Genomic DNA, 13,593 nt, shown 5'->3' on the forward strand with positions numbered 1-13,593 from the left:
AGGCACAGTATAATCCCTGTTGTGGCAGACATGAAGCAGTTGGCCAGTTAGTACACAACATGACACCTAACACACAACCATAAACGTGAGATATTGTTGAAGTTCACACACACCCAAATATGTGGTGGACTTCAGAGTTCAACATATGGAAAGCTCACACTGGGCATGCTCGCACACTTTGATAAATGAGGCATATGTCAGACAACATGCCATGGAAAGGCTGAACTGGGCATGCTCACACACGTAGGCCATATCTCCATTTAGCAGTTGGCCACACATATCTGGTATTTGTACGTGTCATTCCAGGAACCAACCACAACACGGCAATCTGCCCAGTGCACACAGTAAATGACTACAGAGACATAAGTGATATAGTGGATCGCCCTCATATTCAAACATCTTCCACAGATACACAAGTTGTTCATAGGAACAGGGAATGCTATGGCAATAAAGACCTGCAAACAGTATAACAGCACAACAAATATTGTGCATCTGACAATTGAACATATGGGTATAGAGGTCAATACTAGGCTTGTTGCCCTAGGGAATGACAGCTTAGCCAGAGTGTGCTTGGCATCTGCATCCCCAGTACAGTAGGCTACTGTGCCACTGTAAAGTAGGTCACATAAGGCAACATGTGAGGCTAGTGAGCTGTGTCTCTGTCAAGCAGGGGCACAGTGGAGATCCCAGGGTTTGAATGTGCTAAGCCACAGCCATGTTGTTGGTGTGTGCTGGAAGAGGGTTACTGAGGACCCCTAACAGTAAGTGGCCGTCAATAACACACTGAGGGGAGCCCTATCTACATTGTCTGGACAATTCCACTGTCAACACTGTGTTGTGATGATTATGTGGGAATGAAGTGTCATGCTGGTACTGTTCACAGATGTCCTCCCTCTGTGGGCTACAGCTCTGCAATGTATTAGCTCACTCTGTCTGTTGGATGGCTCATATATGGCTGGTGTACACCTGACAGGTGTCTTGTTGTGGAGCATTCATGGGTATATGTGGGATAGCATGATCAATGCAAACCTTACACATGCTCATAGAATGCAATTGTCAAGGATTATGCAGAGTGGCCAGTAATAGTCCCCCAGCATGTGTCCTTTGAAGTCGTCCACCCCAGTCTTCACAAGTGTAGAGTCTGCTTGTGCTAAATACAGTTTGTTTGCAGTGACAACCTTGTCTGGGGGTGGGGATGGGATATGGATGTCCAGGGAAAGGTGGGTATGGTCAGATATCAACAATGGTGGTCTACCTCTGGTGTGGAACAGTGAGTACCCATGTTGCAGATGGACAGGTGCAATATGTATTCCCCCATGTGGCTGTGGTGAGTGGTTCTGCCATAGCACATGGACCCAAAAATTGTAGTGGCTGTAGGGTAAAGTGGTAGAGGCCTGAGTAGTTCTCACACACAATATGCCTGTACCTGATGTTAACAACTGGAATGGTGTATGTGAACACCTGCATATCCCGGCAATGTTCCCAGGGAAGCAAAGTGTGTGTCCTGGATGTGGGAGTGGTGTTCTGGACTGGTTGTGTTGTGTGTTACAGGTCCTGTGGTCACGAAGCATGGTATAGAACATAACCTTCCAGTGTGATGTGCATATCTGACCCTGACGTAGGTGGCTGCAAATGCATATATATGCTATCCCCCACCTGACAGGTAGTACTAGATGTACATACCTCTGTAGAAATAAAGATGTCAGCACCCTATAAATACTGCAGGTGCAGACCAGATGCCCAGTAATTCAGTTGGTGTGCTCTGCTAATGCGTCTCTCTCAAGTGTCATAATATAGGTAGGTAGGAGTTCGAACCATGCAAATGCTCAGTGTGTGTGTGTGTGTGTGTGTGTGTGTGTGTGAGTGGTGTTGTTGTGTGTGCAAGTCTGTGTGAGGGAGATGTCCCTTTTGGCAACTGTGAAAGCACTCTACAAGATGCACATTCCCCTATCTAAGCATGGATGATGTCAGCACCCTATAAGTACAGCAGGAGAAGAGGAAACCTCCCAGTAATCCGAATAGCGCACTCTGCTAATGCATCTGTCACGAGTGTCATAACATAGTTAGATAGGGGTTTGAATCCAGCAACTGTCCAGTGTGTGTGGAGGGGGGGTTAGTGTGTGTGCAAGTCTGTGTGAGGGAAATGTCCCTTTTGGCAACTGTGAAAGCAGTCTACAGGATGCACATTCCCCTATCTAAGCACGGATGATGTCAGCACCCAATAAGTACAGCAGGAAAAGGGAAACCTCCCGGTAATTCAAATAGCGCACTCTGCTAATGCGTCTCTCTCAAGTGTCATAACATAATTAGGTAGGAGTTTGAAACCTGTAAATAGCAAGTGTGTGTGTTTGGATGTGGGGAGTTTGTGTGTGTGCAATTCTGTATGAAAGACATGTGCTTTTTTTGCAATCAGGAGATCACACTACATGATGCACATTACCCTTTCCAAACAATGATGATGTCAGCACCCAATACATACAGCTGGTGAAGTAACACCTCCCAGAAATCAGAATAGCGCACTCCGCTAAAGCGTCTCTCTCAAGTATCATAGCATAGTTAGGTAGGAGTTTGAAACCTGCAAGTGGGTGTGTGTTTGGATGTGGGGAGTTTACGTGTGTGCAATTCTGTATGAAAGACATGTGCTTTTTTGCAATCAGGAGATCACACTACATGATGCACATTACCCTTTCCAAACACTGATGATGTCAGCACCCTATAAGTACAGCCAGAGAAGAAAAACCTCCTAGTAATCCGATTACTGCACTTCACTAATGCGTCCCTCTCACGTGTCACGACATAGTTAGATAGGGGTATGAATCCTGCAAATGGCAAGTGTGTGTGTGTGTGTGTGTGTGTGTGTGTGTGTGTGTGTGTGTGTGTGTGCGGGGGGGTAGTAGGGTGTGTGTAATTGCAAGTGTGAGAGAACAGATCCTTATGGCAAATACTACAATACACCAGATGCTGCATATTCGCCCAGTAAACACAGGGGATGTCACCACACTATCAGCACAGCCAAACAGGGCTACTTGGCCAGTAATGCCAATAGTGCACTCCGCTACTGGGTCTATTACCATTGTCAGAGTACAGATAGGTATGGTTTGGAAACCCACAACTGCCATGTGTGGTTGTGTCACACATTATGACCTTGTGTGGGTCTTTGTGCATAACAATGCATGCCATTGCCTAAACCAGCAATGGCAATGCACACATGATGTATGTGTGTGACACATACACATAAATACCTGTGACCTGCTATGGCAAATACTACAATACACCAGATGCTGCATATTCCCCCAGTAAACACAGGGGATGTCACCACACTATCAGCACAGCCAAACAGGGCTACTTGGCCAGTAATGCCAATAGTGCACTCCGCTACTGTGTCTATTACCATTGTCAGAGTACAGATAGGTATGGTTTGGAAACCCACAACTGCCATGTGTGGTTGTGTCACACATTATGACCTTGTGTGGGTCTTTGTGCATAACAATGCATGCCATTGCCTAAACCAGCAATGGCAATGCACACATGATGTATGTGTGTGACACATACACATAAATACCTGTGACCTGCAGTAGTTACCATGTCTGACACGTGCCTCGAGTGGATAAATGGTATTCGCAATGCATAACAATATGACTTTGTCTTACTGTGCAGGGGCCACATGCGGTATGTGTCTATACAGTGTGGGTGTATATGGTAAAATACCTACAGCAGGGGATACACATCTGATCTGGGCCATATAGTTTACATGTAGTCGATGTACAGGTGCTGCATGTTCCCACCTGTTGTGGGAGTGGTAACATGTTATTCCACTGCAATTCAGTGACCACATGCTGGGAACCTTTCAACTAGTGTGTTGTAGCTACAGTAATGCTCATGCACAATGTTTGGCTGGATGCAGTCCAGCCATATAAAGACATTTCTTGAGACTGTCATATTGCCAGTGTTGTTATGGAGGATAGGTGGGTTTCCTGTGTATGGGAGGGTTGTGTGTGCCAGGCTATGCACCAGAAGGCAGTCTGACACACTGTTAGCTGCACATGAATAGGCCCTGATTCTTTGTGCTGTGCCAACAACCTGGAGGTGTGTGTATCTGTGGTGCCTTGGGATACCACCCCCTTGTCCATGTGTGTTACATGTGTAGGGGACAACAGGCATGGTATGAGGTGTAACCTGGCAGTGATGGGTTGCACCTGTGAGCCATGAATCAGGATTCTGGTACTGCACAGACATTGCAGTTCACCGTGCTAAGGACAGTGTCCAGTGCATGCATCTTGCAGTGTACACTGCTGGTGCTGTGTAGCATCACTGTAAGTGTCCTATCCTGTGTGATACCCTCGGAGGTGGCTATGTAATCTGTGTCCTGCAGCATAAGGCACTATGTGTGTATCAAGGGGATTCGCCAATATAGAATGGCACATGGGTGTCACGTGCAAGCTGCCCCTCGCAAATCATTGTGGCTTCCCTAGCATGTAAGCACACGTTGACAGCCAGTGGATACCCTATGAATGACATTGGAGATTGAGCAGAATGTAGACATAGAACACCATTCCTACATATAGTGGTAGCATACCTGGTGAGGGTATGATGGCAACCAAGATCAGGCTCATACTGGCCTGTGCCACATGCTGAGAGATCCCTTCTATGTTCCCTATCATGTAGTCCAGGGAGGTATATCTCAGGTCATCCATAGTGGCATGGTCAATGACTGAGTCATATGTGTCCATGCCTCTGACTGACCTGTATGCATGTGTTTTGTGGTGGACCATAGTGCCCCACAGGCATATCACTGTGACCTTCACCATGTACAGCCTGTTGAGCGGGACCCCACTGCAGCGGCCAAGAGAGGTACCTGACACATCTGTAGCAGGTGTGTTGTGTAGCCCTACAGGCTGTGAGTGTGTGGCACACGGGATGTGTGTGCCATGTGTGGCATGTGCTCTGTTCCGACGTAACGTATGCCTGTGTGCCAGTTGTGGAGGTGTGTGATGCTCAGGCAGGATGCTATTCTGAGTCTCAAAGTATGCCCCAGTGTGTTCAGATTGCTGTCAGTGCGGGTCTATGTCTGACTGGTATTGTAGTCACTGTAGTATGTCATGCCACCTGACAGGGTATGGCATTACTGGGTTCAGAGTGCTCAGTCCCCAGATTGACTATGTGGTGGCATCCCACACATGTGTTGTACATTCCTGGCCAGGGGTGAGGGTTGACTGCATACATGTGACAGCTGTGACATTGCCACATGACTCACATAAACCATAACTGGACCATAGATGTGATACACAGGTTACCTTTGCACATGCTACCATAGTAGTGTGATTGCCATGGTGATTACCAACACATAGGGCCAATGGGGAACAACATACTGAAGGTGTGTATGTGTGGGTGGACTGCTACTGATTTCATAGCACTGGCATATATGACTGCACATGTGGGTAAATGCCAGGTAAGACATGTGCAATGTGTCACAGGCAACGTACATGCGAACAGGACAGACAGTGATGTTCTGTCATGTGTAAACTTGACATACGTATAGTACGCTATGCAGATGTCACTAGGAGTCCACAGAAGCACTGTAACTCTGAATTGCCAGTGGAAGCAGTGTTCCAGGGAACCCCAAGCAAACATGCATGCAAACAAAGCTACAGTAAGCAGGGCTGGAAGTAGTCCATTGTACAACAAAGAAGGGGTAACACTAACAGTAGGTAACAGTGCAAATATGTAGGCACTATCAACATGTACCCAGGAATGCACAGCTCAGATGTCCATGGTAGAACTGATATTATGTCATAGTTAATTGTGATTTTGATTACATTGGTACTGCACACACATCAACATGCGCAAACATCCACATTGCATAGTCGTTGTGGGCAACTTGCCACCATTACTGTACATGTCCATCATTGCGTATCACTACTTGCATTAGCTTCCCCCCTGTGCTACCCATGTATGTGGCTATCTGTTGACATCCTTACCACCGGTATGCAATAATGTGCAGCTGTTACACTTTGGTACGTACTATGGGTGTAGATAACAAGTCAGGACAGTCATACGGTTACTGCATCAGGCATGCTGGGATATACACACAGTCATATCAGCACACTGTACTGTTACCAACATGATACTACTAATACACTTCTATGTAGTCACCCTGTGCATCAGCAACGTGTTTACCTGTTCCTGCACTGATGTTGGAGATTGCAGGAGGTGGCACAGTTTCATCATATGCACAGGGTGTGAATTAGGTATGCCTGAGTCTGCCACTGATACCACCAAATGACATGTGTGTGTATGTGTGTTGGTGAGGGACAGCAGTACAGGGTGGGGCACTGTTGGTGCAGTGTTTGCATGTATGTTGTAGCCCTAGGTGTTAACATTTCACATGTGTGTATGCACGCACACAGTTCCACCTCATGGCTGCCATATACAGGAGTTTGTGGACAGCCACAGACTGCATCTGGCAGGTCATACAGATCAGTGTCTGTGGGCACGGACACGGTACCTGTGCCTGGCAGGGGTGCTACGGACTGTATCCCGTACTAAGCCAGATTGGGTACTGTCATCAGAAGCAGGAGTGTGTTGAATGGACACAGGTCCCTGTTAGGACTGTCCAGAGCCATGTGCACGTGGTCTCCTGGGGCGTTCTGATGACAGCACAGACCCAGCATTGCTGGGGTTGCTGCTGGCACTATGGGGGTGTCCATGGGCCTGTTGTCATCTGTGCCGACTGCCAGCTGCTGTTGTTGCTGGCATACAGCCACATCGACGCCGCAACTGCCCACCATTGCACTGGCTCATGGACATGTGGTTGTGGAACTGCTATAATATGTCCCCACAACGTCTGTCTGTGACATCGGTGAAATTACGGATAGCATCCGCAATGTCACGCATACTGTCAGTCATGGCTGTGTGACATACTCTCAGCTCCCTCAGACCCTGTCTGGTTTACCTTTCCATACGCAACTGTGCCTGCATGACAGCCCGAAACATAGCTGAGGTTGACAGACCTCTTTGGGCATGTCTGCCAGAGGCAGTACACCCATGGATGCTCCCATGAGAAACCATGGGCAACTGTCTGTGTGGTACCATTGCAGGACCCTGCCCATGGCTGCTGTGTGGGGAAGCATGTGCCACAGATACGACATTACCATGGTCAATGCCCACTGTATCCTGTCCATCACCTAGGGACAATGGTGACATAGGATGTACTGGCAAGTTGACTGTGCACAATGATGGGGTTGACAGCTGTGTACTGTAAATTGGCTGAACAATGGCAGACCCTGACACACCTTCCTGTGCCATTACACAGATATCATCATTATCAGTACCTGTGGCACCAGATTCAGGTTTCCTGCTGCAGGACACCAGAGCAGCCCCAGAACCTGTGGGAGGAAGACAGGAAACACAGTTTACAGTGTCCACACAATGTTACCAGTGATGCACTTATGCACACATGCACACATGCACACATGGACACATGCACACATGCACACATGCACACATGGACACAGGTACACATGCACACATGCACACGTGCACACATGCACACATGCACACATGCACACATGCACACATGCACACGTGGACACAGGTACACATGCACACATGCACACGTGGACATGTGCACCCATGCATCCATGCACACATGCACACATGGACACAGGCACACATGCACACATGCACACATGCACACGTGGACATGTGGTCACATGTACACATGCACACATGCACACATGCACATGTGGACACATGCACACATGCACACATGCACACATGGACACAGGCACACATGCACACATGCACACATGCACATGTGGACACAGGCACACATGCACACATGTACACGTGGACACAGGCACACATGCACACCCCGCAGTATACACACAGAGCACTACTGAGTTACACTAGTATTACTAGCACTATCAGGACTATTATAGGTATTGTTAAAACACACTCATCAGCATGGATGGCCTGCCTTGCTGTAACACCGGAGGGACCTGCAGAAATGAGGAGATTAATGTCAGTGGGCACAACTATGTCATTGATACTGCATATGATACAGTGCAGTAGTACACCAGTTGCCTTTCACATGTCAGCTGCTGATATTGCCAATATCACACCTGCACAATTACATACTATGTTGACAGCTACATACCACGGACACACCTTACACATGCATAAACTAACAGTGTACAGAACAGTCAAGTGTACATATGGCATATTACCTGGATGCTCCATGTCGTGCTGCTGTGTGGATCCAGCCTCCATCATGATGCAGGTGTATTGCTGTTGCTGTTCCGGGGCTGGAGCCACAACACTTAGGAGTAGCCCCTCCAGAGTGGTGAGGGGGGAATGTGTGGCCACCCCTCTTCCTGTGGCAACCTGTTGCCTGTGGATATCCGATGCACGCTGATGGACATTTCTGATTAAATCACTGCAGTGATGTTGTACCTTCTCATATGTCCTATTCTGCGTGCCAATGTCATTTACCCTACGGACAAGGTCTTGCCACAGTGCAGCCCTCTCCTGCTGATTCTGGCTGGTGTGGGAAAACAGTATGTCATAATCCTGCACCAGGTTGAGGTGTATCTCCTCATCTTCTGCTGTAGAGTAGGCGGGATTACGCTGATGTGCCATGTCCCTGGAAGAGAACACAAACAGGATATCAGCAGACTATGTCAGCAATATATGGCACACATACTATACATGATACTCAACTGTAGTGATATACTGCTACTCCCATATGTAGCATGTGTGTGTGTGTCTTGGTGGATACACAAGTACATGGTCAGATATCAGTGCTCAGCCAACACCTGTGCAACAGTACCTGCCACATAAAATACAACATAGTAGCATGCCCCATCGGTCAGCACACTGCGACAGGTCCAATGCACAACCTCACTCTGGGGGTTCATACCAAGGTACTGTATGTGGAACGCCATCCACTAGTGTGATCTGGACACAAGTTACTCGGCCTGGATATACATATCCCACCACCACGACCACCAGCACAGTAGACTACTTTGATATGTACGTGATTAGACAGTTATTCACTTGTTAGGACTGAGATGGTATCCATGCAGCCCACTGGGCCAGGGGAAGCCACAACCCACACTGCTGACCCCTTTGCGAATGCTTCCCACGGACATCCCAAAGATTGCATGGAACATGCACACACATTTCTAACCCAGACCCTATACACAAAGGTTAGGCATCCTTTCCGGTGGACCCCAGCCAAAGGCAGATTGTATAACAATAGAAGGCGGCTACTGCAGGACAGAGCAGATTCACATTAAGGGAAGGCATCTGTGGTCAGCACTGGTAATAAGCTACTGTCTGTCATAACAACATCCACGGCCTACTCTGGGAGGGAAAGGGCCACGAACACTATAAATAACCACAAGGCCTTCTTCAGTTATGTTACACATATTGAACAGATGCCTCAGATATGCTCTGAGTTAATACACACCTACTTGACATTCACCGAACACACAGATATTGGCAACATTCTTGCAGACAGGTTCGGTGCACGTATCCCCCTCCTTCTCCCCCACAAGTAGAAATACTTATCACAGCTGAATGTAACCTCCCTATCATCTCACATGTCCAGGTGAGGGCCGCCCTCAGCAAAGCAGAACACACAGCATCAATGTGACCTGATGGTATCCCTGGATGTGTGCTACGTGAACTCCAAGAGGACATACAACCGCATATAAGACTGACATTTAACCTTGGCCGTACTACAGGATATGTACCTGAACACTGGCATACAGCAACAGTGGTCCCACTCCACTAAGGAGGCACCTCTACTGACCCTGGGAACTACCGCACCATAAGCTTAACCAGCCTGGTCTGCAAAGCTATGGAATGATTCAGTATGGGACGCATATACAGCAATATTGGGTACCTGCAGACACTTGTTCCTGGCCAGTTTGCCTTTGTGATGGGCTGATCCTGCCTTTTGAACCTGTTTGACCTTTCAAAACAGTCACTACAGCCATTGATGAGGGCAATGCAATCCATACAGCCTACCTGGACTTGCCTAAGGCCTTCAACACAGTACTCCACTCAGGCATCATAGACAAGCTCATTAGCTTACATGTTACTACATATGTCACATGATGGGTTGCACACTGGTTGACATACAGAATCCATAATATCGATATTGTAGGAGCCATGTCAGACTCAATGCCAGTCACATGTGGTATCCCACAGGCCTCTGTCCTAGGACCCCTCTTGTTTGGCATTTATTTCTCAGATGTAAAAGCGAACATGTGCGGGTTGTGGATGACAGAGTTCCCAGATGACTGCTAACTAAGCGCCATAGTCGTTACACCAGCTGACACACACATCCTACAAACAGGCCTCACTGCAATGGAATACTGCTGCCAGGATCATGACCTAACACTGAATGATATGTAATGTATAGTCATCACCTTTTGGTGGAACTATGTGCACACAACATATCACATGGACATACCTATAGATACAGACCAATGAGACATATGGAGGGTTCACAGTATGCAGACTATTAACCTGTTACTTTACATTACCTGTGTTTGTCACAGCTGGTTGCGTTACCACTACTACTGCTTCCTGCTGCTGCTGGCACGGCTTGCTACTGTCACTGCTGACAGCTTAGACTCAGTGTGTGTACCATGTGTTGTTGTTTCTGTTGTTTTTATTTTTTTTTTCCTCTCTCTCTCTCTCTGTCTCTGTCTCTCTGTCTGTCTGTCTCTCTCTCTCTGTCTGCCTCCAGACAGGGCAATGAACGTATTGCATGTGTGGAGTGTGAGTACAGGATGCTTTTGTAGGTATCTACATAAGTCCATGTGATGGCCTCTGCACCAATTGTATGCCAGCATTTGCTAATTGCATGCAGCCAGTTGTGTACTGATTGCAGTTCTCACTGTGATTTCAGGACAGTGCTATAAAAGGGTATGTGAGATAGGCGTTGCCCTTTCAGATTGTAAGGGCGGGGACCATGCTGGTATGTTGTGGACACTGTTCTGTGAGTGTAAAGGTTAGTATCTCTCTCATGATTCAGGCTGTGCTGTAGATTCACATTTCTCCATTCCTCTCTCCTGTTTCCTGTAGTAAGTGTGTATGCACACTGACACCTACAACTATATACATATATATATATATATGTAAATATACATACATTTATATATGTACATTAACTGACATTATTACCTACTAGCTACCAACTAGCATGGCTGTTTCTGTTCACACACTACTATTATGGAAATCCACTAGTTTTGACAGTAAGTATAAATGACATGCTTTGTGTACTACACATCCTATATTCCCTTTACCTTCATTCCTACTATTACATGATATATTTATTTTAGCACAATGTTTTTGTATAAGAGTCATGGCTTAGTGGTAGGTCATGCAGACTACTGTTTCCGAGGTCCTGGGCTCGGGACTGACAGTGGGATTTTATTTTTCTTTTGAACTGACTACAGGACCTGTCAATCAGAGTGACTAAGGCACTTTTAAGCAGTTGTAACCGGGTTAGCGCTGGTTTGCGCGGAACTCCCCCATGCGCACTGGCGTTCAGCTCCACGCACATCTGCTTACAACCGCTTAACAGTGCTTATTCTGGCGACCACCCGCGCTATATTCTTTGAAAGAAATTAAAATGGGGAGACAGGAAAGTGGTGAAAAAGGGGTCACAAAGAGTGTAAGACAGTAGGGAAACAAGCTTGGGATTTGCAGGAGGGATGTAGGTAAGGCCCATAGCTGTCCATTTCTTCATCAGCAACAGCTGTGCATATGTATGTAATTTGGTGTGACATTTGAAACCTTACACCCCTGAGAGAGGTGTCAGGACAACAATAATACTTGTTGTACAGCCAATTGTAATTGATAGTTTCCATGTCCAGCAGACATGTGTGCGGAATGGGCATCTATGTATGGGGCGTAATTTTTTTGTGGGTACAGAGTGCCCCCTTTTTTTTTTTATTTCAGGTGAGAGTGGTATATCAGGTGAAGGAAGTCGGTATAGCTGGGGAGGTAGGTTGGGTAGGTCAACAGACAAGACAAACAAGACACATACAGGGGCGGTGTATGGCACGTGTGGGGGGGGGTTACACAATTGATGGGGACGGATGTTTGGATATCCAGAGCCCATGAGCCCACAGATGGCAACAGTGGAACTGATATCCCCAGCCATGGGCAGTTGCCACTGTTCCTTCACTGCCCAGGATGGGGCTGTGCTGGCCTGGGCAACAGGCATGCCTGTAAGTTGTGCCACCTGTGCCTCAAGCTGGCGTAGGGGCCCAAGAACAGAGTCCCAGATCTCCCTACGCACCACAGTCCGGACGCTAAGGAGGGTGAGTGGTGGTTCTCCTCTGGCCATGCTTGCAGAGGGGGGATGAGCCCCATCCCCTGCAGCGCTTCCACCCGCAGGTGGCACAGGGCCACCGGAAGAGGGTCCAGACTGGGCACTGGTGCCAGGTGCACTCTCCAGCTGAGGTGGGAGAGGTGGGTCCGCTGGAACCTGCTTTCCCTGTCATCCTATGTTTTGCATTATGTCATGACAGTTTGGGTTAGTAACATACAATACCATTCGCAATTAGTTGTAACAACATGCATTAGTATTCCCATTAACCAAACACCCAGATATTCACACCATTGAACAGCGAGCATAACACATGCATAATTTGAACAGCAATACACAGTCCAATAACATGCAGGGTTGATTGATGGCAACAGGCCATCAGGTTTGGATGTATGAACTGGGCAGATGCGTCAATGGACATGCAAATATTTATGACCCAACAGGACAAATGTCCAGGGGTGTTAATTGTGATTGCACATACCATTTTCACGTGGAATATGTGGTTATAGCGTGGGGTGAAGAAAATAATATTAACACCTTCGAATACCAATACATATGCTGTACATTTCTAGTAGCTGCAGATATATACACACTACTGTTCTAACTACAGTTTCCTATATGATAACTACTTCAATTTGGTGATAGGACTGTTACTGCTACATCAATATACATTTTTATTGTTCTTCATACACATTCATATCTGGCTTTGTTCAGCTACATCATCCTGCTACATTTGCTTTATATAGCTATAGACAACTGTGGATGTTTGGTATGTCAGACAATCATACTATCTGCATATTGCAGACTGAGAGCAACATATCCAGATTTTGGGATACACATTCCAGCTGCAGCAACACTTTAAACACATTTCGCTGTTTGGTTCTGCTTCTCACATTCATTTCATTCTGTACTGACTGCAGTATACTTTATTCAGGGGTTATTACTACTTTATTGGTGGATTCATAACTCTTTCTCACACTCTCTCACTTGTTTTCATTTTACTATTCAGGATGGTGCTTACTTCTAGGCTTTATTGACATGTTTTACCTGTAGTTATTACAATCCTTTCCAGCAGTCTCACTTCTGTCATGTTTCAGTATTTCAACAGGGGTATATTTCACACATGTGATTTGCTCATCTTCTGCAGCTCTACTTTTCAGCCTGCTGCAGGTTGTGTACTATTATATTACAGGTGGGGCATCTTTATTTCAGACATTTTCATTTTTCTGTTTGGATTACAG

This window comes from Protopterus annectens, chromosome 6.part0 (genome assembly GCF_019279795.1).
Source record: "Protopterus annectens isolate FY-2018-M chromosome 6.part0, PAN1.0, whole genome shotgun sequence".
Classification (NCBI taxonomy): domain Eukaryota; kingdom Metazoa; phylum Chordata; order Ceratodontiformes; family Protopteridae; genus Protopterus; species Protopterus annectens.